This window comes from Megascapheus bottae, chromosome 7, assembly GCF_031878675.1.
Source record: "Megascapheus bottae isolate mThoBot1 chromosome 7, mThoBot2.hap1, whole genome shotgun sequence".
In the NCBI taxonomy this organism is placed as follows: Eukaryota; Metazoa; Chordata; class Mammalia; order Rodentia; family Geomyidae; genus Megascapheus; species Megascapheus bottae.
In genome coordinates, this window is record NC_143515.1 from 20,486,282 (window position 1) to 20,510,331 (window position 24,050).

The 24,050-nt window shown below is 40.8% G+C and overlaps 2 pseudogenes; both read left to right on the forward strand.

Moving 5' to 3' along the window:
* Nucleotides 1-528: 528 nt before the first annotated feature.
* On the forward strand, nucleotides 529-1,093 carry LOC150060381 (immunoglobulin kappa variable 1-12 pseudogene; annotated as a pseudogene).
* A 2,450-nt stretch (nucleotides 1,094-3,543) lies between these two features.
* Nucleotides 3,544-4,023, forward strand: LOC150060382 (immunoglobulin kappa variable 1D-13 pseudogene; annotated as a pseudogene).
* Nucleotides 4,024-24,050: the final 20,027 nt, after the last annotated feature.

Sequence of the window (24,050 nt, forward strand, 5' to 3'; positions counted from 1 at the left end):
GTGTGGGGGCAGTTCTGGGGCTTGAACTCAGGGCCTGAGCACTGTCCTTGGGCTTTCCTCAAGGCTAGTACTTTATCATTTGAGCCATTGCACCACTTCTGGCTTTTATTTTCGATATATTTCGTACCGAGGAATTGAACTCGGGCTTCATGTGTGCTAGACAAGCACTCTATCACTAGGCCAAACTCCCAGCCCCATCCGACTTAAATTTTTAAAAATACAGAAAAAAATCTAGCAAGTCATGGACAATGTGGAAATTAAAAAAATACTCTTCTCACAGGACAACCAAATCATTCTTTTTCTAACCATCATGGGGAAGCACGTTTTCTACAGGAAAATAGAAACCTGGAATTTTTAGATATGTGCTTTGTCACTGGGATCTTCTGGATTGTAGCAGAACCCAGACCTGCTCAGACTGCTGATTTGCATGTGCCCAGAGCACAGCCCACTGCTCTGAGGACTTCTTCATAAGCTGCTCTCATCCCCATCCTGTACAGTAGAAGGTTCCAGCCAGCACACAGAGTGAAAATGAGGGCCCCTGCTCAGGTTCTGGGTTTCCTGCTTCTCTGCTTCCCAGGTAAAGTAGAACATTGCTGAGGAATAACACAGCTCAGTGAGATTCTTGATGCTTTACTCTTTAGGACAGCCTTCGTATAACTTGATCAATAATATGATTTTTGTTTTCATGTTTCCACTGTCAGGTTCCAGATGTGACATCCAGGTGACCCAGTCTCCATCTTCCCTGGCTGCATCTCCAGGAGAAACAGTCACCATCACTTGCAGGGCCAGTGAGGACATTCATGGCTATTTGGCATGGTACCAGCAGACACCAGGGAAAACCCCTAAACCCTTCAGGTATATTACAAATAATTTGGCTCCTGGGGTTCCATCCAGGTTCAGTGGCAGTGGATCTGGGTCAGATTACTCTCTCACCATCAGCAGCCTGCAGCCTGAAGACTCTGCCACTTATTACTGTCAACAGCGTAGTGATTTCCCACCCGCAGTGACACAAGTCATAACACAAACCTCCGGAGAAGCAGAAATGAGAGTTTGGGCTGCCCCAGCTGCTTTCTCTGCTGTCTCCACCTGTTGACACAGCTTCTCACATGAATGCAGGCTCTGAAGGTCATTGAAAAGTATGGATAGAAGAAAATGGAGCATCTGCACATCCTGACTCTGTGCTGCTGCTTGTCCCAAGCAGCCCACACCTGGCAATGCCTCTTTTGATTAGTAAAAAACACACACCTATACTTATCTGTAGTCCAGGTTGTGCTAAACATTACAGTCACTCAATGAAGAAGCCATTATTGATATCTCAAAACAGGATTTTAGAAGGAAGACAAAATAACTTGTGAAAAATTTTTTGAAAAATAATTTTGGAAAGAAAATAAAGGTTTTTTTCATTACCATGGTATAATTTTATTTGAAGTACGATATGATGTTTGGGTATATGTACATATTGTGTGATGTTTCAATGCATAATTATCAATCACTTCATAGCTAAAACATTGACTTTGGTAGTCAGGTGAATTCGTATTCTTCAGCACAGAAGATCTTTAAATAAATAACATACATTTCAACTGAACATGTTTACAACTCATGCACTGCTTTCATCTAATTATCAAATATTAATTTATACTTGATGCTGACTGTCAAACAGACCATTATTTTTCACCGTGATTGCCACATCCACAAATGCAATATGGAATATGATTTTTTTAGAAACTTGAGGTAATTTAAGGAAAAAAATAATAAAAATTTCATAACCTTGTTTCAGAAATTACATATTTTTTATTAAAGAATTTATTAACATTGATTTTTACATCATATTTTAAATGACAAGTTTAACAAACAAGTATTCAAGGAGGGAATCTCTGGTGGTTAATCAGAAGGCTGAGATATGATGATTATTGTTCAACCTCACCCAGAAAAGAAAATTCAAGAGACATTTTTCCAAATAGTGGGCCAGAAATGGAACTGTGGTTCAAGGTCATAGCTGGGGCCATGATTTCAAGCACAAGAACGCGCGCACACACACACACACACACACACACACACACACACACACACACACACACACACTTGCACGGTGTATAAAATGCATAAACATTTAGTGGTACATTAGAATTCTTTTGGTTGCAATTCCCTCAGCAAAAGAAAACAAAGCATGAGATTTCAATATCCTTTGAGGCTTATATCATTCCATAACTCCTGCACACAGGATTGAAATCATAGCTTATTGAGAAATGACCTGTTAGTCTACATTATCTCCTCCCTTGATTTGCTAGCATTATCCACTTGTCTATCTATTCACCTATTCACACATTTGTGTATATATTTATATATACACATTCATACGTACCTCTTTAGATATATATACTCATATATGTATATGTATATGTGTATACAGGTATATGTACAATGAGGCAAAGTGACTCCTGACTGTAATCCAAGCTAATCAGGTGGCTGAAATCTAACGATCAAGGTTCAAAGCCAGCGTGGGCACAAAAGAACCTGAGACTCTTATCTTCAATTAACCTCTAGAAAATGGGAAGTGGGGCTTGGCTCAAGAGTAAGGTGGTAGCTTTGAGCTGAAGCTCAGGGACAGTGCCCAGGCCCAGTTCAAGCTGGATGACCCACAAAACTAGCAAGCAAACAAAGATACCTGCATACATATATACATACCTGGGAATTTATGGTGGTTTCTCCTCTTGCATTCTCCTCTTGCATGTGTAGGCAACATAATAGGTTCCAGATAACCTGAGTTTATCTTCCTTTTCAAGGAGAATCTCTGCTTCTGAACACAGAAGCTGGAGTGAAGATGTTTAAACCCAAGAAGGCAGGATATAGGGACACCAAGCCTGAACCTTTGAAATTACACACAAGGTGAAGTTGGAAAAAAAAGATTGTTCAGGCATGAAAGAAAAATCTCTGAAAGGACATGTTTTATGGTCACTTTGGATGAAAAATACAGAGATGGAAGAGAAAATAAGGCTGAATAGTACAATACAGTCCAGGAAATTTCTTTTCAATGCAAGAGTTCCTGTTACATACTTCACATCTATTCATTTCATTATGAGATTATATGGCTGATATGTTGCCACAAAATGATTATCTGTGAGTCAGAGAAATTCCAAGTCCTTTTGTTTAGTTTGTTAAAGACATGTGCCAAATTAGTGTTGAGTGAATCCTTTCTGTAAATGTCTGGATTTAACAATGCAGTGCTTAACAATGCAGTGTATACGTTTAGTCTCAGATAAAGAAATAAAATAAGGAAGCTTTGATCCCTTTGAGGATCTTATCAACTCACAGGAAAGCAACTTGGTGATTCTGTTCTGTGTCCTCAACATATCCCGCTGATGATCTAGGTCCCCTGAGACTCAGAATGGGTGCAGTTACTGAGTCGAGGGAGCTGTACCTCTGTGCTTATCCCTGCTCAGAGGCTTCTGATTTGCATGGCCAACACCACAGCTCACTGCCCTCAGCACTTCTTCATAGGCTGCTGCTCCCCCCCTGTAGCAGTCAGTCGAGTCAGCAACCAACATGGACATGAGGACCCCTGCTCAGCTCCTGGGGCTCCTGCTGCTCTTGATCCCAGGTAAGGAAGAACCATGCTAGGGAATAACCCAGCTCAATGTGATCTATGATGCTTTACTCTTTAGGGAAACCTTCTTGAAACTTGATTAATTTGGATATTTGTATTCATGTTTCCACACAGGAGTCAGGTGTGACATCCAGAGGACCCAGTCTCCATCATCACTGTCTTTGTCTCTAGGAGGCACAGCCACCATCAATTGCAGGGCCAGTGGAAGTATTTATAGCAATTTAGCTTGGTATCAGCAGACACCAGAGAAAGCCCCTAAACTCCTGATCTATAGTGCAGATAGTTTGGCATCTGGGGTCCCATCCAGGTTCAGTGGCAGTGGATCTGGGACAGAGTTCACTCTCACCATCAGTAGCCTGCAGCCTGAAGATGTAGCCACTTATTACTGTCAACAGTATCAGAGTTACCCTACACAGTGATACAAGACATAACATAAACCTCCCAGGAAAGCAGAAGTGAGAGTCTGGGCTGCACAGCTGCTCCTCCTGCTGCCTCCAACTGCTCACACAAGTTTTCAGGTACAGCCAGATTTTTAAGGTCACTGGAAAGTGTTGAGAGACAAGTCCTGGAGGCTTCTGCGTATCTTATCTCTCTGTCCTCCTGCTCTTCCCAAGCAGCACACACCTAACAATATCTCTTCTGACTTATAAAAAACACACATCTCTGCTGTGCTCCGGTATGGTCCTAGTTGTGCTATTAATTCCCATCACTCAAGAAAGAAGACATCATTTTTGATATGTCAATTCCAGATTTTAATAGCAAGGCCGTCTAATTGTGGATAAGATTTTTTGAAATAATCATTGGTATAGAAAAAAACAGTTGCTGGAATCCTTAGAAAACAACTTTTGCTGCAACGTTAAAATTGTATTTGAAATACAATATGATGTTTGTTTATGTGCACATATTTTGCAATGATGTAAGCATTGTAATTAACAAGAAGCTTCATCATCTTAAATATCAATCAATTTCTTGTAGTCAGGGAATTTTTGTTCTTAAGCAAAGGAGATCTCTGAGAAATTTATTTCAACTGACATGTTAACCACACATGGAAAATTTTAATTGAATGATTAGAAAATTAATTTCAATTTGATGCTGAATGTCAAATTGGTGATCATTTCTCAATACCATTGTTTGTTTCATCTCTTGAAAGTAGAAAGGAATAAAGATTTAACAATAGATTGGGATAAAGAGAAGTAATATAAATTTTTACTTTGTTTTAGAATAATCAGACATCATTTTTCTATAACAATAGGATTAATGTAATTTCAGATAGTCACTGAGAGTTCAAATGGTCAAAGTACTTTAGGCTCCTGGCCTAGTTAAATAAATAAATAAATACACAAAAAATTACAAACCCATGAAAATAGATGAATACATAGAACATATCTAGGAAATTTATGGACTATATAAAAGGTACAGAAAAATGGTTACCCATATTGCCATAGTATTTACAAGAGTAATCTGAAAAGTATCTTTCATATACATATAGTCATAATTTCATATTTAATAACTTAACATGTATAATTATACATGGAAATGTATGTGGAAGAAAGGAGTTGGATGGAGGACAGGATAAAAAGATGAAAACCTTGACTGTGATTATGATGCATTGTATTTATAAGTTGTCATATTTAATGGTAAGTGTTTTATACAAGCCCACAGATAATAAAAATAGAATTAAAATTAAAAATGTGTATGAAGTTCTAAATTTCTCCAACTTTTATCTTATTAAATTTCTTTCATCTCTGTCCACCTGAATAGGATCGAGTCTTTTAGGGCTTCTCATGTCATTTGAGATTTAAAGAGATCTCATCCTATTCAGAAGATCCACTGTAAAGCAGAGAGGACATTTACAAGTAAATGTAAAGTCGTCCACAAGAACGGATCAGGAAAAGTACACAGCTTGGCGAGTGCAAGTGTTGCCATGGTGGAGCAAAAAGTTAAACACCCAGGGTTCGCCCAGGTTTCCTAGAAATGATGGAACTATGCACTTGCTGAGCTCTTCTCGGAACCCTCATTCCCATGTGAGTGACAAAAATTCAAAAGGGGTCTTGAGCCAAGGGATGGGAGGTGACCTGTCTGCACTTTTCACTCTCAATCCACACACCAGGCTGAACTGGAAGAAGCAGGACACACTTGCTCTGTGTAAGAAACTGTTGGGAGCCAGAGTGGAATCAAACTGTACCTTGACTTGCAGCAGACGATGGCTATATTGTCTTATTGCTTTCTGGCCCTATTCTATGTAAATGACCTGAGAATTACCATATGAATGTAACACCTGGAGGTTGCCTGGGAGAGGAGGAGGGAAGAAGGGGGAGGGGAAAATAAACGCGGCAGTCTAGTCAGTCTTTGCCTGGACTGCGGACATCCCGGACCTAGTGTGTCTGTCTCTCTTCTTTTTCTTCCTAGTCCTTGTCCCCTATTTCAGGAACCCCAATCTGCGAACCCTGGTTTGCTGCCGGTTGGCCCCGGCATCTGGCGCCCGAACAGGGACCCTGAAAATCTGGGACGAAGGTGAAGGACCCCAACCTGTGGTGAGTAACACATCGTAGGACTATTAAGAGAGTATAGTCAGGAGTAAAAATTATGGGTCAAGCTAATAGCCATGGGTTATTTCTACCGATCTTAACAGGCCTATTTGAAGCCCACGGAACGTGGGTGGAAGAGGGGGTGCTTCAGAGCTTCCTACAGTTTCTCAAGGAGGCATGCCCGAGGTCTATAGAGGAGGAATTCCAAAAAGCCTGGCAGCGGATAGGAAAAAGAATTCAAGATTATTATGATGTATATGGCCCCGAAAAGACCCCAGTAGAGGCTACTACTGTATGGAATTTAGTAAGTGAATACATAGATCCTCTACATGAAGATGCTGAACTTAATCTTGAATTAAGGGAACTTTATGAGTTAAAGGACCCTTCTGAAGAACCTGAGGCTGAGCCATATGCCGCAGCCCAAGAGAGTCTAAGTGAGATCTTGAAAAGGGAACAACAACCAGTAGATATTGAGTATCAGAATTCAGGTTTGAATATCAAGGAGGAAAGTTATGATGAGTCAATGGAGGGCCGAATGGCTACGATGGAGAAGAAGTTAGAAGAAATCCTACATTTTCTATCGAAAATGGGGACAGAGCAGAGAGCCCCCCCAGAAGTAGGAAAGAAATATGACCCTCAGGCCACTATGGTGTCTGATTCTAAACCTTACCCCTCACACCCACCGCCTCCGGCTGCAGCCTTACGGCCTCAATCCCTTTCTCAACCTTTAGGCAAGCCTAAAGGCCCTAGCAACAAGTCCCTTTTAACAGGCACTACAACCAGGCACAGTGCATCGCAATTAAACCTGACTCAGGCTGCTAGAGAGAGGGAAGGTATTTCAGGGCCTCGATGCTTCCCTAGTTTAGTTGATCATGATGAACAAGTATACCATCAACCTGTTCCTGTTAAACTATTACAGGATTTAAAAAATGCCTGCTCCCAATATGGGCCAACTGCCCCTTTTACTCAAGCAATATTGGAGGCCGCGTGTGCTGGTATTGCATGCCCAAATGACTGGAAGCGGCTTGCCAGAGCATGCCTTAGTGCGGGAGAGTACTTATTATGGGAGACAGAGTTCACTGCACAGTGTCGGGCTAAAATTGAAACAAATAGGTCTAAGAACCTGCCTTACACTGTTGATCAGTTGTTAGGAGAGGGAACCTATAAAAACACCAAAGATCAATTGGGTTATGCAAAGGAGGCCTATTTACAAATAAATGCTGCGGCGAGAGAGGCTTGGAAAAAGTTACGCAATTCCAATCGTACAAAAAATCTAGTAGAAGTTAAACAGGGACCAAATGAGCCTTATTTAGAATTTTTGTCTCGATTAATGGAGACTGCAGACCGCCTAGTACAAGATGAGAATGCAAGGGAGATTATAGTTAGACACATAGCTTATGAAAATGCCAACGCCGCCTGTCAGGCAGCTATCAGACCCCATAGGAATAAGGGAGGAATCACGGACTTTATTTCACTGTGTGCTGATATTGGACCCTCCCATGTACAAGGCCTTACTTTAGCCGCCGCTCCTCAAGGAAAGACTGTTACTGAGTCTCTAAAATATAGAGGTCAGCGGCATTCTCGGGCTGCTAGACCCCCAGGGCGTTGCTTCTCTTGTGGACAAATAGGACATTGGATGACGCAATGCCCATGCCAGGCCAGGCAAAAGAGAGAAAAATCACCTGGCACATGTCCACGCTGTGGTAAAGGGAAGCACTGGGCTAAAGATTGCAGGTCAAGAACAGATCGCAATGGCCGCCCGCTTTCGGGAAACTGGAGGAGGGGCCAGCCCCTGGCCCCGCAAAACCATGGGGCAGTCCCTCCCTCTTCTCGGCCACAAGTGCATCTTCTAACAACCCCCCAAGATCAGTCTCCGGCCTCCTCCGTGCCACCCCAGGAAGTGCAGGATTGGACCTCTGTTCCTCCACCTGCTCAGTATTGACCCCAGAGATGGGGACACAAGCTCTCCCCACGGGGGTCTTCGGCCCCCTTCCCCCGGGAGTGGCTGGATTGCTGTTAGGGCGAAGTAGCTCAGCCCTTAAAGGGATACAGATTACACCTGGCAAAATTGACCAGGATTTTACTGGAGAAATCAAAGTTATGGCCTCTGCCCCGAAACACGTGGTATCGATCCCAGCCGGTCAAAAATTAGCACAATTAATACTTGTGCCTTTACCTCCCGGGGAGACTGCTAATTCCCCATGTGGACAGAGAGGATTTAGATCTTCTGATATCTATTGGGTACAAAGCATAAAACAAGAGAGGCCTGAGATGACTATATTTATACAAGAAAAGCCCTTTAAAGGAATATTAGACACTGGAGCAGATGTGTCTGTGATATCTAAAAAACATTGGCCAGCCCAATGGCCCCTGACAACCTCTATGACTTCCCTACAGGGGGTTGGGCAAGCAACTGACCCACAGCAGAGCAGTGCGATCCTTGTTTGGAGAGATGAGGAAGGGCACTCTGGTCATTTTCAGCCATTTGTCTTGGATCATCTGCCAATTAATTTATGGGGTCGTGATATCATGGAAAAAATGGGAGTGTATATGTTTAGTCCTAGTGCTGCGGTCACTAAGCAGTTACTTGATCAAGGCCTCCTCCCCTTTAGGGGACTAGGCCGAGCAGCACAGGGGGAGCTAGAGCCACTCCAACCCCAGTCTCACCCTACGAGACAAGGATTGGGGTATCCCTTGACGGGAGCTGTCGTTTGCCCTCCCCCTCATGCTGATCCCATAAATTGGCTCTCTGAACAACCGGTATGGGTTGAACAGTGGCCTCTTTCACTAGAAAAGATCATTGCAGTACAGCAGCTAGTACAGGAACAGCTGGACTTGGGGCATGTGGCCCCTTCTAACTCCCCATGGAATTCTCCAATTTTTGTTATAAAGAAAAAGTCAGGTAAATGGAGGCTGTTACAGGATTTGAGAAAAATAAATGCCACAATGGAACTGATGGGGGCCCTACAGCCTGGCTTGCCTTCACCCATGGCAATCCCAAAGGATACTTATAAGATTATTATAGATTTGAAGGATTGTTTCTATACTATACCCCTGGCGCCTCAAGACTGTAAGCGCTTTGCCTTCAGTGTCCCCTCTGTTAATTTTAAAGAACCCATGAAGCGATATCACTGGCTTGTGCTCCCACAGGGCATGGCAAATAGCCCAACTTTATGTCAAAGTTTTGTAGCTAGAGCCATTTCTTCCACTCGTGAAAAATTTTCTTCTGTTTATATTGTTCATTATATGGATGACATCTTGTTGGCTTGTTCTGACCCTATCGTCGTACGACAAGCCTTTGGACAACTAAAGCAAGATCTGAGCCTCTTTGGCCTTATAATAGCAGCTGAAAAGGTTCAGGAACACCCCCCTTTTACATATCTAGGCCATATATTAGGCCCACACTATTTTAAAAGCCAAAAAATACAATTAAAAACTTCCCACTTAAGAACTCTTCATGATTTTCAGCAATTCTTAGGAGATACCAACCCTACATCCTTGCGTGAATTAAATCCTGACGCCAGGAGGGCCATCCAAATTGTAGAAAAGGCAATTTCCCAGCAACAAGTGACCTATTGTGACTATTCTAAACCATGGGGAGTTTATATTTTAGCTACTTCTCACTCCCCAACTGCTGTATTGTGGCAGGATGGCCCACTTTTATGGCTTTATCTACCATCAACACCCGGCAAAGTGCTGACCCCCTACTACGAATTGGTAGCTAATCTGATACACATGTGCCGAGTGGATTCCCGTAAATATTTAGGTCAGGAACCTCATTTTATCTGTGTCCCATATAATTTACAACAACAAGATTGGCTATTCGCCCATTGCGATTCTTGGGCCATTGCTTGGGCCAATTATACGGGAAAAATTTTGCATCACTACCCGTCTAACAAACTTCTCCAATTTGCTGCGTGTCATACGTTTCTATTTCCTTCCATAGTACAGGCCTCGCCTTTATCTTCTGCCGCTTTGGTATTTACAGATGGATCCTCAAATGGAACGGCTGCTCTGACCATTAATGGGAAAACTCAATCTTGGGTTACAGGTTTTTCCTCCGCCCAAGAGGTGGAATTAGAGGCTGTTTTACAAGCACTCGTCCTGTTACAAGACGAGCCCTTTAACTTATACTCAGACAGTCAATATGTAATTCGTGCTCTTCAAGTCATAGAAACTGTTCCCTTTATTGGAACTACTAACTCCAATATTCAGACCCAATTTCGCCAAATACAAACTTTGCTTTGTTCTCGCAACCACCCCTGTTTTTTTGGCTTTGTTCGAGCTCACACTAATCTTCCTGGCCCTTTAAGTGAGGGCAATGCAGTTACTGACTCCGCCACCAGAGTTTACTTAACTCAGGTTGAACTTGCTAAGCAGTCACATGCCATCCACCATCAAAACAGTCGAGCCTTGCGCCGACAGTTCAAATTATCTAGAGAAGCAGCGAGGCAAATAGTTAAGACTTGCTCCAACTGTGTCCCTTTTTCACCAGCCCCCCATTTAGGCATAAATCCACGAGGACTGCTTTCTAATCACATTTGGCAGATGGATGTCACACATGTTCCATCATTTGGCCGATTAAAATATGTTCATGTTACTGTAGATACTTATTCTAATTTTATCTTGGCCACCCCCCTTGCTGGGGAAGCCACTAAACATTGTATCTCTCACTGCATTCGATGCTTTGCTGAGATGGGGATTCCCTCGCAAATAAAAACAGATAATGGCCCTGGCTATGCAAGCCGAGCATTTCAATCCTTCTGCCATTCCTATAATATCACTCATATTACAGGCATTCCTTACAATCCTCAAGGTCAAGGCATCGTGGAGAGAGCTAATGGATTATTAAAACATCAAATTGCTAAAATACAGAAAGGAGAGTCATATCCCGCTACCCCTGTGAATATACTTAATCATGCTTTATTTGTTTTAAATTTTTTGAATTTGGATTCAAATAATTTATCTGCTGCTCAGCGATTCTGGGAAAAAAGAGCGCAGCGTCCTTTTGCCTTAGTAAAATGGAAGGATCCCCTAACTGGTGCTTGGCATGGACCCGATCCTGTTCTAACCTGGGGTCGAGGGCATGTATGTGTTTTTTCACAAGGAGAAAATGACGCCCGCTGGCTGCCTGAACACTGCGTTCGGATCGTGGAGAGTGACAGTGGCCATCCAAGCAGTGACTCACTGGGCCTACACCCCCAACCCTCCAGTGGTGCATCCTGCGACGTGGGAAGGACCTGAGTTATTTGTGCATGTCAATCGGGACTGCTACTGATCCACTTGTTCCACACATTCATATGAGCTGTGTTTCTCCTCCTTTTACTATTATGTAGGGACCTTTTAACATATTTATTGACTCTACACAATTTAATATGTGACATTATTTTGTCTTTACCAGCCCTCTTCTTAATAACCTTTTTTGTAAAAGATGCCCAGGTGAAAAGCAAAGGCCTCCAGAGGTAAGTAGAAGTCGGCCGACCCCCTTGTATGTCAGCGTTTTATTTTATTTTATTTTATTTTATTTTTGTTTGTTTGTTTGAAAAGGTGCACTGTGGGCCTAAAACAGAGGCCTGGGTGGTCAAGGGATGCCTTGACCCCCCCTCCCCTTCTGAGTTTCTTGTCAATAACAAGGCATACCTGAGATTCCCACTAGCAAGACATGTCTAAATCTAAAAATAACTGTTTGGTGAAAACATTCATTTGAGCTCATGTTTTTTGTGTTAAGTGTATCTGATTGAGTCCAATTTTCTTGTTATATGTCAATGTCTGATTATTTAAAAGTCTCCGTTTGTCTTGTTCGTGTTACATATTTTTCCTTGTCCAGTTTTGTCTTTAAAATTGGTACCATTTCTAAGTATGGATCCTTATGGTTTTTCTGTGCGTACTCAAGCACACATCCTTGTTATTTATTTGAACATTTCTGGGCCTAGTATGGCCGCTCCCCCATGTCTGCAGTTGTGACAAGCCCTGGAAAAATAAATTCCAGCTAAGTTGCCTTGCAAGAAGTTTTGTTTTGAACCTGGTTCTCACCTGTAAGAGTAAAATTGGCAAAACTCTCTTGAAACAAACTTCCAGAAAACGAACGGCCAATATTAATTTTGCGCACTTTATGATCTTTGAGTATGAATGTGTGTGAATGAGTGAGTGAACATGTTCAAGGTTAAATTGTCAGCATACTGTATAAAACAATGGTTGAACTCATTTGAAACAAAGGTAATTGGGTAAATCTAAGTCTAAACTTCAAGAAAATTATTATGCTTGAATGTTTCCTATGTCTTAAAAGTATTATTGCATTGTTTTAAAGAAAAACTGGTAAAAAGTATTTTTCTAAAGATCCTGAAATCTGCATTTTAAAAAATCTGGTATTGCAATACATACAGCTGTTTACATTGTAAACATTGTATCCTGTTCAGCACAGAGGTGTTAGGGAATTTGGGATTTATTACTTTAAGTTAAAGTTTGGAAACATGTATTAGAAATTTAAATGTAAAATTGTTCATTAACGTCAGAAATTTTGCCTGTCCTTTCTTGCAAACTGACACTAGAAATCTGATGGTAAAATGTGGATAATGTGATTAGTATTTTAAAGGAATGTTTAAAGGTTTATCTCCATGCTTTTGGGTGTATTTTAAAAAAAGGAGAGGAAACTAAGTCCAGACTTAGACTTTTGGTGCACTGATGTCTATAGTTCTTGAATTAGGGAAAAACTGTTATTTGAGTTTAAACTGTTGTTGGAGTTCTAGACAGTAATCTAAACTGCAAAAGAGCCCTTTTTTCTAAAAGGCAAGAGGAGTGCCTTGAGCCTTAGAGGGCCTGGAGGCAAAGGGAATTCCTTTAGCCTTAAAGGTTTTTCAAATGCAAATAAAGACCAAAGTGTTAAGAGTTTAAGTTAAAAAGTGTAAAAGTTTTAAAGAAAATTAGAAACCATTTCTGAACAAAATTTAAAAGTAAAGTTGTCCTAAAGCTTTGTTTCAAAAAAAAGAAACAAGGAAAATTAGGACTATCAAAATGGTTGCTTAATTGCTATTTCAGCTTACTCTTGTAAGTTACTTTATAGCAATCTCCAGAAGGCCCATGGAGAAGGACAGCAGATCCTCATTCAGATGTAAGTTTGGCCCTCACCAAGTTCCAGGTAAGATCATGCTTAGAGACTATTTCTGTATTGACCATCTTGTTGCTTCTAATTGGAGTAAAGTGGCCTTTTGTAGACTCATTGATCTGAAAGCCACAGTTTTGAGCCTGCCCGGGCAAAGCAAAGTCCCTGTGAGACTGTGGTGTCTAATCTGCCAGCAGGATGCTGGGACAGAGTTGCTTTGGAGCTCGAAGTGGCAGAGTGCTAGCTCTGAGCTGAAAAGCTGGGGGGAAGCACTCAAGCACCAAGCTCGGGACTCACAGTGGCAGGGCGCTAGCCTTGAGCTGGAGAGCTGAGAGACAGCGCCCAGACCCTGAGTTCAAATCCAGCAACCAACAAAGTGAAATGCCAATGGGATGTTTATCCCTGTGTGGAGAGACACTACCGGGACAGGAAAGCCTCTGCTTGGATGGCAGAGTTGGTGTCAGATCTTAGAGTCACTTGTGCTTGGCCATTCAAATTAATCAGAGCCGGGAGGTCATAGAATAGTTTGTAAGCATGCCTTACTAATGCCCGTGCCTTTCATAACTGGGCAGGAACTTGTCAATCTTCTGTGATAGTGGGTAGTTTAAAGTCCTAATTGAGCGAATTTTTTTATTTTTGACACCAGCCACAAATTCAGGAAAAGTTTGTGGATCTGAAGCTTGTGTCTCTATTAATCTGTTTAGATCTGACAACTGAAGCATTGTTAAGGTTGCAGAAATTTAGTTCCCCAGACAATCAAGAAAAAGCCTTTGCAAATGGGTGCTAGGTAGGCTGCGCTGTTGTGGCCAAGGATGGTTTGTGCAGTTGTTGAATGTCAAGTATGATTTCTAGTTTGGAGTAGATTGTTGTTCCTGGTGTCTAATCCTTGCAACCCCTTGATAAAACAGGCTAGGCTTCTTAAGGTCCCTGGTCAAACGTGGAGACGGCACCCCTGAGTCAGCTTGAAGAAGTCACGGAAGTTGAATCTCCGCCCATCAAATCCCCGTTGGACCAAGGGACCAAAGTCATTTTTGGAAAATGTGACAGGATAAATTAGGGGTATAGAAAAGAGTAAAAATTGCACTTGTGTTTCTTTTAAAATAAAAAACGGGGGACATGTTGGGAGCCAGAGTGGAATCAAACTGTACCTTGACTTGCATCAGACGATGGCTATATTGTCTTATTGCTTTCTGGCCCTATTCTATGTAAATGACCTGAGAATTACCATATGAATGTAACACCTGGAGGTTGCCTGGGAGAGGAGGAGGGAAGAAGGGGGAGGGGAAAATAAACGCGGCAGTCTAGTCAGTCTTTGCCTGGACTGCGGACATCCCGGACCTAGTGTGTCTGTCTCTCTTCTTTTTCTTCCTAGTCCTTGTCCCCTATTTCAGGAACCCCAATCTGCGAACCCTGGTTTGCTGCCGGTTGGCCCCGGCAAGAAACCTGACCCATTGCTGTTGCATGTTTTGCTATGTAGCTAGAGGGAAGCCATTAGAGATTCAAACAGTGATCACAATAAAGAGTTTTAAAAAGACCAATGTCTTCTTTATTCAAATTCCAAATTGAAAATAGATTTGAAAGTAGTTATTGTGGATTATAGATATTAATAATTTTTAAACATTTTTCTCCAGTCCTGGGGCTTGAACTCAAGGACTGAGCACTGTTCTTAGACTTTCTCAAGGCTCACACTCTACCACTTAAGCCATAGTACTACTTCCAGCTTTTTCTGTTTATGTGGTACCATGGGATTGAACCCAGGGCTTTATGCATGGAAGCTTTATGCTAGGAAGCAATTTACCACTAGGCCATGCTCCCAGATCATTGTTAGACATTATTGAAGTATATGATCTCTGATCAAAGAAATAAAAATGAATATATGAAGAACGTAATGGAACAAATAAGATCGCAATACAGACATGAAAAAGGCTACAAAGCAATCTGAGAATGGAAAACCCCATTACCTCACTGAAAATTCCCGAGACCGATGAAGATTCCAATCAGCAATAAGGGAAGAAAAGTCAGTGCTATTGAGGGATCAATAGAAAAATTGTAATCCAAAAGAAACAAAAAAATCTCCAAGCCTCAGAAGTTTATAGGTAACCATGAAGAACAGAAACAAATGCATATACGTATTATAAAGGAAGAGAGAGAGAGAGAGAGAGAAAGAGAGAAAGAAAGCTAGAGAAAGCACAGAGGAAAGAGTTGAACAAATATTTCAGTAAAACTGGAAAATCTTACAAGTGTAGTGAAATACAATAATAAAAAACCCAAGTATTTATAATTTACTTAGTGGGGTATATTAGTTTTGTGTTTAATATTCAAAATCTCTCAAAATTTGCCAGTGGGCATACCTTCCTTTACCTCATTCACAAGGAATTCTTAGTCTTTGGCCCGACATTTTCCCAAACAGATCATGTTAACTTCCTATTTTTGATAAAGAATCAATTATTTCTGCAAGGGTTACTGGTATTTTATGAGTGAATAGCTGGGAAGTCCATTATTAATGGTGCTATCTGTTGTTGGAACTAGAGCTTCATTACTTCTAGGCTAGGAATAATTATCCACTTTTGTACTTATTAATCTATTCATAAGTAAATAATCATGTCTATATATACTTATGTATATATACATGTATGCATGCACACATACATACATATGTGAATTTATGTTGATTTTCCACTTACCTCCAAAAAGTAGCTTATTACTAAATAAAATCTTAGACAACATTTTCTCATATTTTATTTTTCCCACCACATATCCTGTATTGTATCTATGAAATAGTTTGCTAAAGTTAGATAAAAATTTTCATCTTATTATGTTACATTTCTTTACCTCAGTGCAGGAATATTGACTGTAATTATGACTCATGATTTTAGCCATATGACTGACAGCTCTACTGGATGATGGGAAATTCCCTCACACTGTCATAGCAACTCTTCCCCATGTTTGTTGATATACTCCTCAGATTCTGATAATTCTGATTAGTTGAGATAACTTTGCATCCCATAAAGCTGGGACATCCTGTACCTTGAGACTAGCACAGGTAAATGCCACACGTATGGATGTCCTCTTGTGCCTCTCCATCTCAGCCTCTTCACTGGAGTCCACAATGCTATTTCTCCCTTGCATGGACAATCAGCTCCCCTTATTCTTGTTTCTAAGCCCCATGTAACCTACTCCCAATATAGATGACATTTCCATGTGTGGCAGGCTCCAAGACTGTAGATTCTGATTCCCACATAATGTTCCCTTCGATGGGTCTCCTCACACTTCTTGGGCCCAATATCTTTAAGTCAGAAGCTTGGCATTCTCTTAATAACTGGTAGAGACCACCAAGTGAAAGAGATACTCATGTGTAGGCAACACAATAGGTTCCAGATAACCTGAGTTTATCTTCCTTTTCAAGGAGAATCTCTGCTTCTGAATACAGTAGCTGAAGTGAAGATATCTAAAACCCAGTAAGAATAATATGAAAACCTCAGGCATGGACCTTTGAAATTACACATAAGGGTAAATTGGGAAAAACAACAACAACAACAACAACAACAACAATAACAACCTGATAATTCAGGAATAAAAGGAGAAAATCTCTGAAAGAACTTGCTTTTTTGGTCATCTGGGATAAAACACACAAAAATGAAGGAGAAAATAATAGTAGAATAAAGAATAGTAGAATACAGAAGTACATGCATTTTCTTTTCAATGCAAGAGCTCTACTTTCTTATTTCATATTTAATTATATCATTATGAGTCTGTATTGCTGGTATGCGGCCACATAAGGATTATCAGTGACTCAGAGCAATTCCAAGCCCTTTTGTTTTGTTTAATAAAGCCATGTGCCAAATTTGTGTTGAGTGAATGCTTTCTGTAAATGTATAGAAATAACAATCCAGTGGACAAGTGTGGACTCAGATAGAGTAAAGCTTTGATCCTCAACGGGAGCATTGACCTGATCCACCCCTAGGAAAACAACTTGGTGATTCTCTTCAGTGTCCTCAACATATCCTGTTGATGAGCTAGGTCCATTGAGACTCAGATTCTCTGAGCTCACTGAAGTGTCATTCGCCGGAGAAATAGAGGTCTGGAACGTACATGGACAAATGGAATATAGTCAAGTCACTTATGGAAACCTGTAGCAGAAACAGTTATTGCAAAGTTAATCCATAATTGGAGCATTTTGCAGAAGATGAGTCAGAACCAGCTGATTCTTGGTTCTCCTCTCCATCCAGGGCTCTTACAAGCATCCAGGGGATACCCTTCTGATTTTTAATCTCCACTGTGGCTCTCATTGTACACATATGTTTGTCCCCAGAAAACAAAAAATAAATGGTTACTGTTCCCCTAGTGCAGTGTTGATGCTCTGTTATTGACAGCCAGCTGTCATCACTATTTCCCACCTCAGAATTCTGCCAAATGGGTGATGGGTATGAAACGCACTTGGATGTATTTCCAGATATTGGGTCTAAAATCATGTCAACAAAACTTCATTGTAATTTGCTAATGAAAAAAATGAGAAATTCCATTAAATGTATCTAGCCAAGATTTGAGAAATGGTGTAAATACTTAAAAAAATACAACAAAAGCAAACCCACAAGGAGAAAATATCTGTGTAACATTCATTAAATGAAAATTTGTGAATAACTGTTGCTACTCACTATTGTCCTTTGAAACCAGACATATATTCATCCCTCCTGAGCATTTGGTATAAATGTAAAATAGCTAATCCACCTCAGTCCAAGTAATAATGATCTGTGTTTAAACAAGTTAGGACCATCCAGGCCATGCTTTGCAATCCATAATATTGGAGATTTTTGCTTCCGAAAATGAACTCTTTTAAGAACTCTTTTAAGAAGATGTTGTCAATACATCCAAATATCTAACTAATTAACAACTGATTTTTGTTCTTGAGTCATGAAGTTGAAATTCACAAGTGTTTCTCAATGCATGTTCCAAATCCTTTAAAAGTACAATGAAATGAATACATTTTGTCATTACTTGATGAACTATAAAGACAAAAATAATTTGAAATTTGTGCTTCTGTTCTGAAGATATTTGGACATAATTTTGTTTCCATAGCTTGAGCACAAGATAGGGTCAATGATAGTAAAGGATCATTGCCTCTTTGGTCTCTGTTTCAGCTCAAACAAATTCATGATGAAACACTAGCCCAGTGACCTGAAATAGACCTTTCCAGCTGACTACTGCCTGGATGTTCAATTCATTGCAATTGTGAACTTTTGTATGCACTCACATAAATGTTGTGTTATGAGCCCCTAGGTTTGGATGTGTTTGTTACACATCATTATTGTTGATTTGCTGACTGATTTGATACAAAAGAATGCACACATACAGAAGGATGCATCTTATGAAAATACACATAAATATTTAGAAAATGAGAGATCTCATACAAAGAAAAGCCTGAAATAATGCAAATGAATGGAATACAATTAGATATTTCAAGGAACTTTCTATCAGGAACAGCTGATTTGCAAGAGATCAATGAACATCAATAAACATCAAAGGAACAAGAAAGGGGATTGCACAAAAAATGTGAAATTATCAGTCAGCAAAAAGTCATAGTAGGGGCCGGGAATTTGGTCTACTGGTAGAGTTTGCCAAGCATGCACAAAGACTCAAGTTCAATTTCTCAGTTCCACATACAAAGAAAAGTCAGAATTGATGCCCTGGCTTAAGTAGAATACTAACCTTGAGGAAAGCCCAAGGACAGTGCTCAGGCCCTGAGTTCAGTTCCTAGGACTGGTCAAAAAAAAGAAAAAAGAAGTTCATAATAATATTCCCATTAACAGATAAAATCTATTTATACGTGTAAACATGCATGTAGTTCTCAGTTGCCTTCAAAACTCTAGTCTTTCCTCCCCTGTGCATGCAGATTCATAGGAGTGAGTGTTTCGAATCCTATATGAGGCCCTCATTTAGCATATTTACAGGAAACTAGAGCAGGAAAGGGTGCTGGGAAATGCACTTCCTGTAGAGACTGTGTGATAGAAGTTCAGAACTGAGCAACCTATTTTCAGGATTTTGGTCAGGATGGCATTACCCAAGAGCATTTCCTCATGGCGTCTAAGTATCATGAACAAGCTGAAAATAAAGCAAAAGCTTCATTAACTCACAGGTCAATGAAAAATAAAGTTTCTGCATAAAATATGTAAAAATGTATTGACCAACAAAAAATATTTCATAACAAAATAAAAAGCAAATTAAATAAAGTGCAGACTCTTCCAGGTTCATTCTGTACCCTCAACTTGCAGTGGTGGCCACTGGTCAACACAGATGAATATATTTTATGAGGAGTATCTTCTATTATATTTAACATTTGTTTTGCTGAAAACTAGCCTTCTCCACTAATTTTAGTGAAGCCTTTTAGGATGAAAGGAAAAAGAAACTTTCATCTGCAATGTCCCAATATTCTCAATGAATTAAAACTTTCTTCATGATTCACTTTTTTTTTTGCCAGTCCTGGGCTTGAGCTCAGGGCCTGAGCACTGTCCTTGGACTTTCTCAAGGCTAGAGCTCTACCACTTGAGCCTCAGCACCACTTCCGACTTTTTTCTATGTATGTGGTACCGAGGAATTGAACCCGGGTCTTCATGCATGCTAGGCAAGCACTTTAACCACTAGGCCAAACTCCCGGTCCATGATTCACTTTTTTTCCCCAGTCCTGGGGCTTGAACTCAGGGCCTGAGCTTTCTCAAGGCTAGCTCTCTACCAGTTGAGCCACAGCACCACTTCTGGCTTTTTCTGTGGTACCAAGCCATCAAATCTAGGACTTCATGGCTGCTAAGCAGGCACTTTTGCACTAGGCCAGGCTCCTGACCTTCCTGCTTCTTAAATCACAGCCTTGGTCATCGATGGTAAGGTGATCATTTGTCTCTCCCAGGCAATGGTTTTTGCCTTCGGAGTTCTTGGTTATCATTTGGTGGTCTAAGATGTTGATTCTTGCCAAAATCTTGGGATGAGATGCAGGCTTGCTAACTGGTCTTTCACTGAAGCTATGGCCTATGATGATGTCCTGTGGAGATCTCCTCACACTGCAGTTGGTGGGATGTTAGTGTGAATAGCATATAACAAAGATTATTAGCGCTCTCTCTCTCTCTCTCTCTCTCTCTCTCTCTCTCTCTCTCTCTCTCTCTCTCTCTCTCTCTCTCTCTCTCCTCCCCTCCCTCTCTGTGTCTTTCTCCTCTTCTCTTCTGCTCCTTTTCCCTCTCATATTCCAAGATATATAAGGGTTCTTATGTCATGAAAAGAGAATGACACAACATGCATACATATTGGTTTTTTTTTTATCACATCACAGCTGTATTTTAAGTCTCTCCTCATAAAGATGTTTGTGTCCTTTGTCCTCCCATTTGATGCATTTTCATTAGGTTTCTGTCCCAAGTAAAGATTTCCAAACGGTCATTCTGTTTGAATCTAGTTTAAATTGAACCCCATGTGAAGAGCTCTCCTCATTTCTCGCTAGCTTCACTGCCTTTGATTCATGCCTCACTCCCTGAAGATTCCATGTGGTTTCTAGTTCTTTGTCCTCACCCTTGGCCATGAAGTGTTTTACCCATACTGTGCCTGTTTGAGTTACCTTCTTAAAAGTGAGTCATTAAAGATTGCTTCTCCAGGGAATGTGTGAGGTATGAATATACAGATGTATAGAATAGAGTAGGCTGAAGTAGATGAGAGCTCTTGCTTTAGACAATACTCAGATTTTGAAGAGTCAAACACATATGTAAACATAAGAAATGCATAATGATTGGGCTGGGAGTATAGACTAGAGGTAGCATGCTTGTCTAGCATGCAAGAAGACCTGGGTTCAATTCCTCAGTATTACATACATAGAAAAAGCCAGAAATGGTGCTATGGTTCAAGTGGTAGCCCTGTAGCCTTGAGAATGGCCAACACCCAGTGCTCAGGCCCTAAGTTCAAGCCCCAGGACTGGTAAAAAAAAATGAAAAAAGGAAAACATTTTCTGAGGACAAGCTTGAGCAGTGCTTGCATCCTTTGTATCATAAAGAAAACCAGTGACTTTAAAATTTGTTTGGCATATATTTCCTCCATCCTGTATCTCTACTCAGCCCTGCAGCTGTGCTCAGACTGAGGATCTGCATGTGCCTTGAGCACACCCACTTGTCCTGAGCACAGTTTTATAAGTGGCTCACACTTCCTTCACCAGTCAGTCCCAGTCAGCACACAGCGTGGACATGAAGACCTTCGCTCAGCTCCTGGGGCTTCTACTGTTCTGGCCTTTAGGTAAGGAAGGACAATGTTAGGAATTTACTCAGCTCATTTCTAACAGTGTAGCTTCACTTTTCTTAGAAGGTCTCAGAGCATGATTAATTGTGGGGACTTTTGTCTTTTTGCTTCCAACACCAGGTGCCAGATGTGACATCCAGGTAACCCAGTCTCCATCCTCTGTCTGCATCTCCAGGAGACAGAGTATACATCGCATGTAGGCCAGTCAGGATAGAAGCAATTTGTTAAGCTGGTATTAGCGGAAGCCAGGGAAAGCTCCTAAACTCTTCATTTATTGGGCATCCAGTTTGGAATCTGGGGTCCCATCCAGGGACAGAGTTCACGCTCACCATCAGCAGCCTGCAGCCTGAAGATGTGGCCACTTACTACTGTCAACAGAATAAAAGTTAAGCTCCCACAGTGATACAAGCCATAACATAATCCTCCCAGGAAACCAGAAGTGAGAAGCTGGGCTGCCCCAGTTGCTATGCCTGTTATCACTGCCTACTGACAGTAGTTCTCAGCCACAGCCAGGCTGTGAAGTTCACTGAGGGGTTGATAGAAGGGATTAGGGACAATCCTCTTGATTCAGTCTCAGCCTCAGGCCCAGACTAGTCAATGCCTCTGTTGTCTCATGTAGAACACAGATCTCTACTTCTGAGAATGTGAGACTTGATGTGCAGGTGGGGATGACCTGCACTTTGTCCCAAGAGAGGCTTTTGCTTTCCCACCACTCCCCTCACACTGCTGCACTCACCCTTGATTTTCATAGTGCTCCCTAAGGAGGACCTTCCCTTGTGAGTATGAGATAAAAGCTCCCATCACCTTGACCTATCAGGCCTCCTCAGTTCAAGCTTTAAAATGGCTCACTTATTTGCAGAATCTACACTTAAAGAATGATGGTGATAATATAATATTAATTAAATAATAATAATAATAGGACATGGATGCAAAAAATGTAAAAATATCTGATGGGAGGCGTTTGGGGAGAAAGGAAAAGACTAAAGGAATCTAAGTGTTGAAAATGAATTAAGCATGATATATATATATAAATACACACATATGTATCAATAATATTTTTAGTTGTGGTAACCTGTGTCTTTTATGTATGTTTACCTGATTTGAAGAAGGGAAGGGAAATAACAAAATGGTGAGACAAAGGACCAAGGTTGAACCAAGGCAACAGCAGTACTCACAAGACACTATGCTGGCAATGAACTTTACAACTTCGGAGGTGAGGGGAGTTGGGATGGGAGGAAAAGAGGGAGAAAATGAGTGAGGGTAACAATATTTAGTGAAGTTCATGGGAACAAAAACATAAGAAGGGATGTCAATGTGTGAAAAGTAATGCACCCACAATCTGGGGAATGGAACTGTAACCACTGTATACATTATTTTGATGATAAAAAATAAAATGAAAAAAACAAATGCACTCATTACCCTTCTTATGTAACTGTAATCCCTCTGTAAAACAATAAATGTGTATGAAGTTCTCACTTTCTGCATTCGCATCTCTGTCCACACATTTTTTGAAGTTGTGGATGAATAGAATTCAGTCTCTTAAGGCTTCTAATCTCATATTGAAATCTCATCTCATTCAGAATACCCAGAGGAAAGCAGAGAGGAAAGAGTTTCTGGTCAAATGAGCTTCCTGAAGAGCCTGTGATGAGAGGAGTTCACAGGAAACCCAGTGAGGTCGTGGCCCAGCTCTCAGATCATATCAGGAAGGCATGATCCAACAGCATGCTCACACATGCCTCTTCCTGTCACATCTTGCAAGCATAACGAGTTTTAGTAAGGAAGATGAGGTTTTTACATGAAATATGTAATGGATACCTTACATGAAATATGTAAAAAATACAGAACGATTTCTTGACACAAAAGAAACAAATACAAATAAACACAGATGCGACACTATTTTCTTTTTCTTTTTTTCATATATTTTTATTGTACTTAATAGAAGGGTTACATTATATTCACCAGATAGAAGGTGCAGTAATTCACATACATTGATACCCTTTCTCATGTCTTGGTCCCCATTTCCCTCCCTGCCCACCCCCACCCCTCATCTTGTTTTCCCCCTTCCCTATCCAATTTGTGACACTATTTTCTTTCTTACTCAACATTTGTCCAAAATTCAGAATCATTGTCAGCATTGCTGAGAACATGTTACAACATGACAAAGCTAACTCAGATCTAGTGAATGTGAAGCTGCACTTCCTCAAGTTATCAGGAGATTCCTCTAAGGATTAGGAATATGTATTTAGGAGATGAGTATCACAGGTAGAACAATGATTTTTATTCCTCCACTTACCCATTTAATAGCATTCGTATTTAAAAAAGGCACACACACACACACACACACACGCACACGCACGAGCACGTGTGTGCACCACACAGGGTCAGTCGTGTTCTAAAACAAAGTAGCTGACCCAAGCTCTTAATAAGTAAGAGCTTTGTTTAAGTCACAGTTATAGATCCGCATTCCTAGGTGCAGTACCCTCATCTCCTGAATTCAGGAGAGGGAGCACCACTCTATCACAATGTGATGTGTTAAGAAAAAGAAAACTAGGTGCAA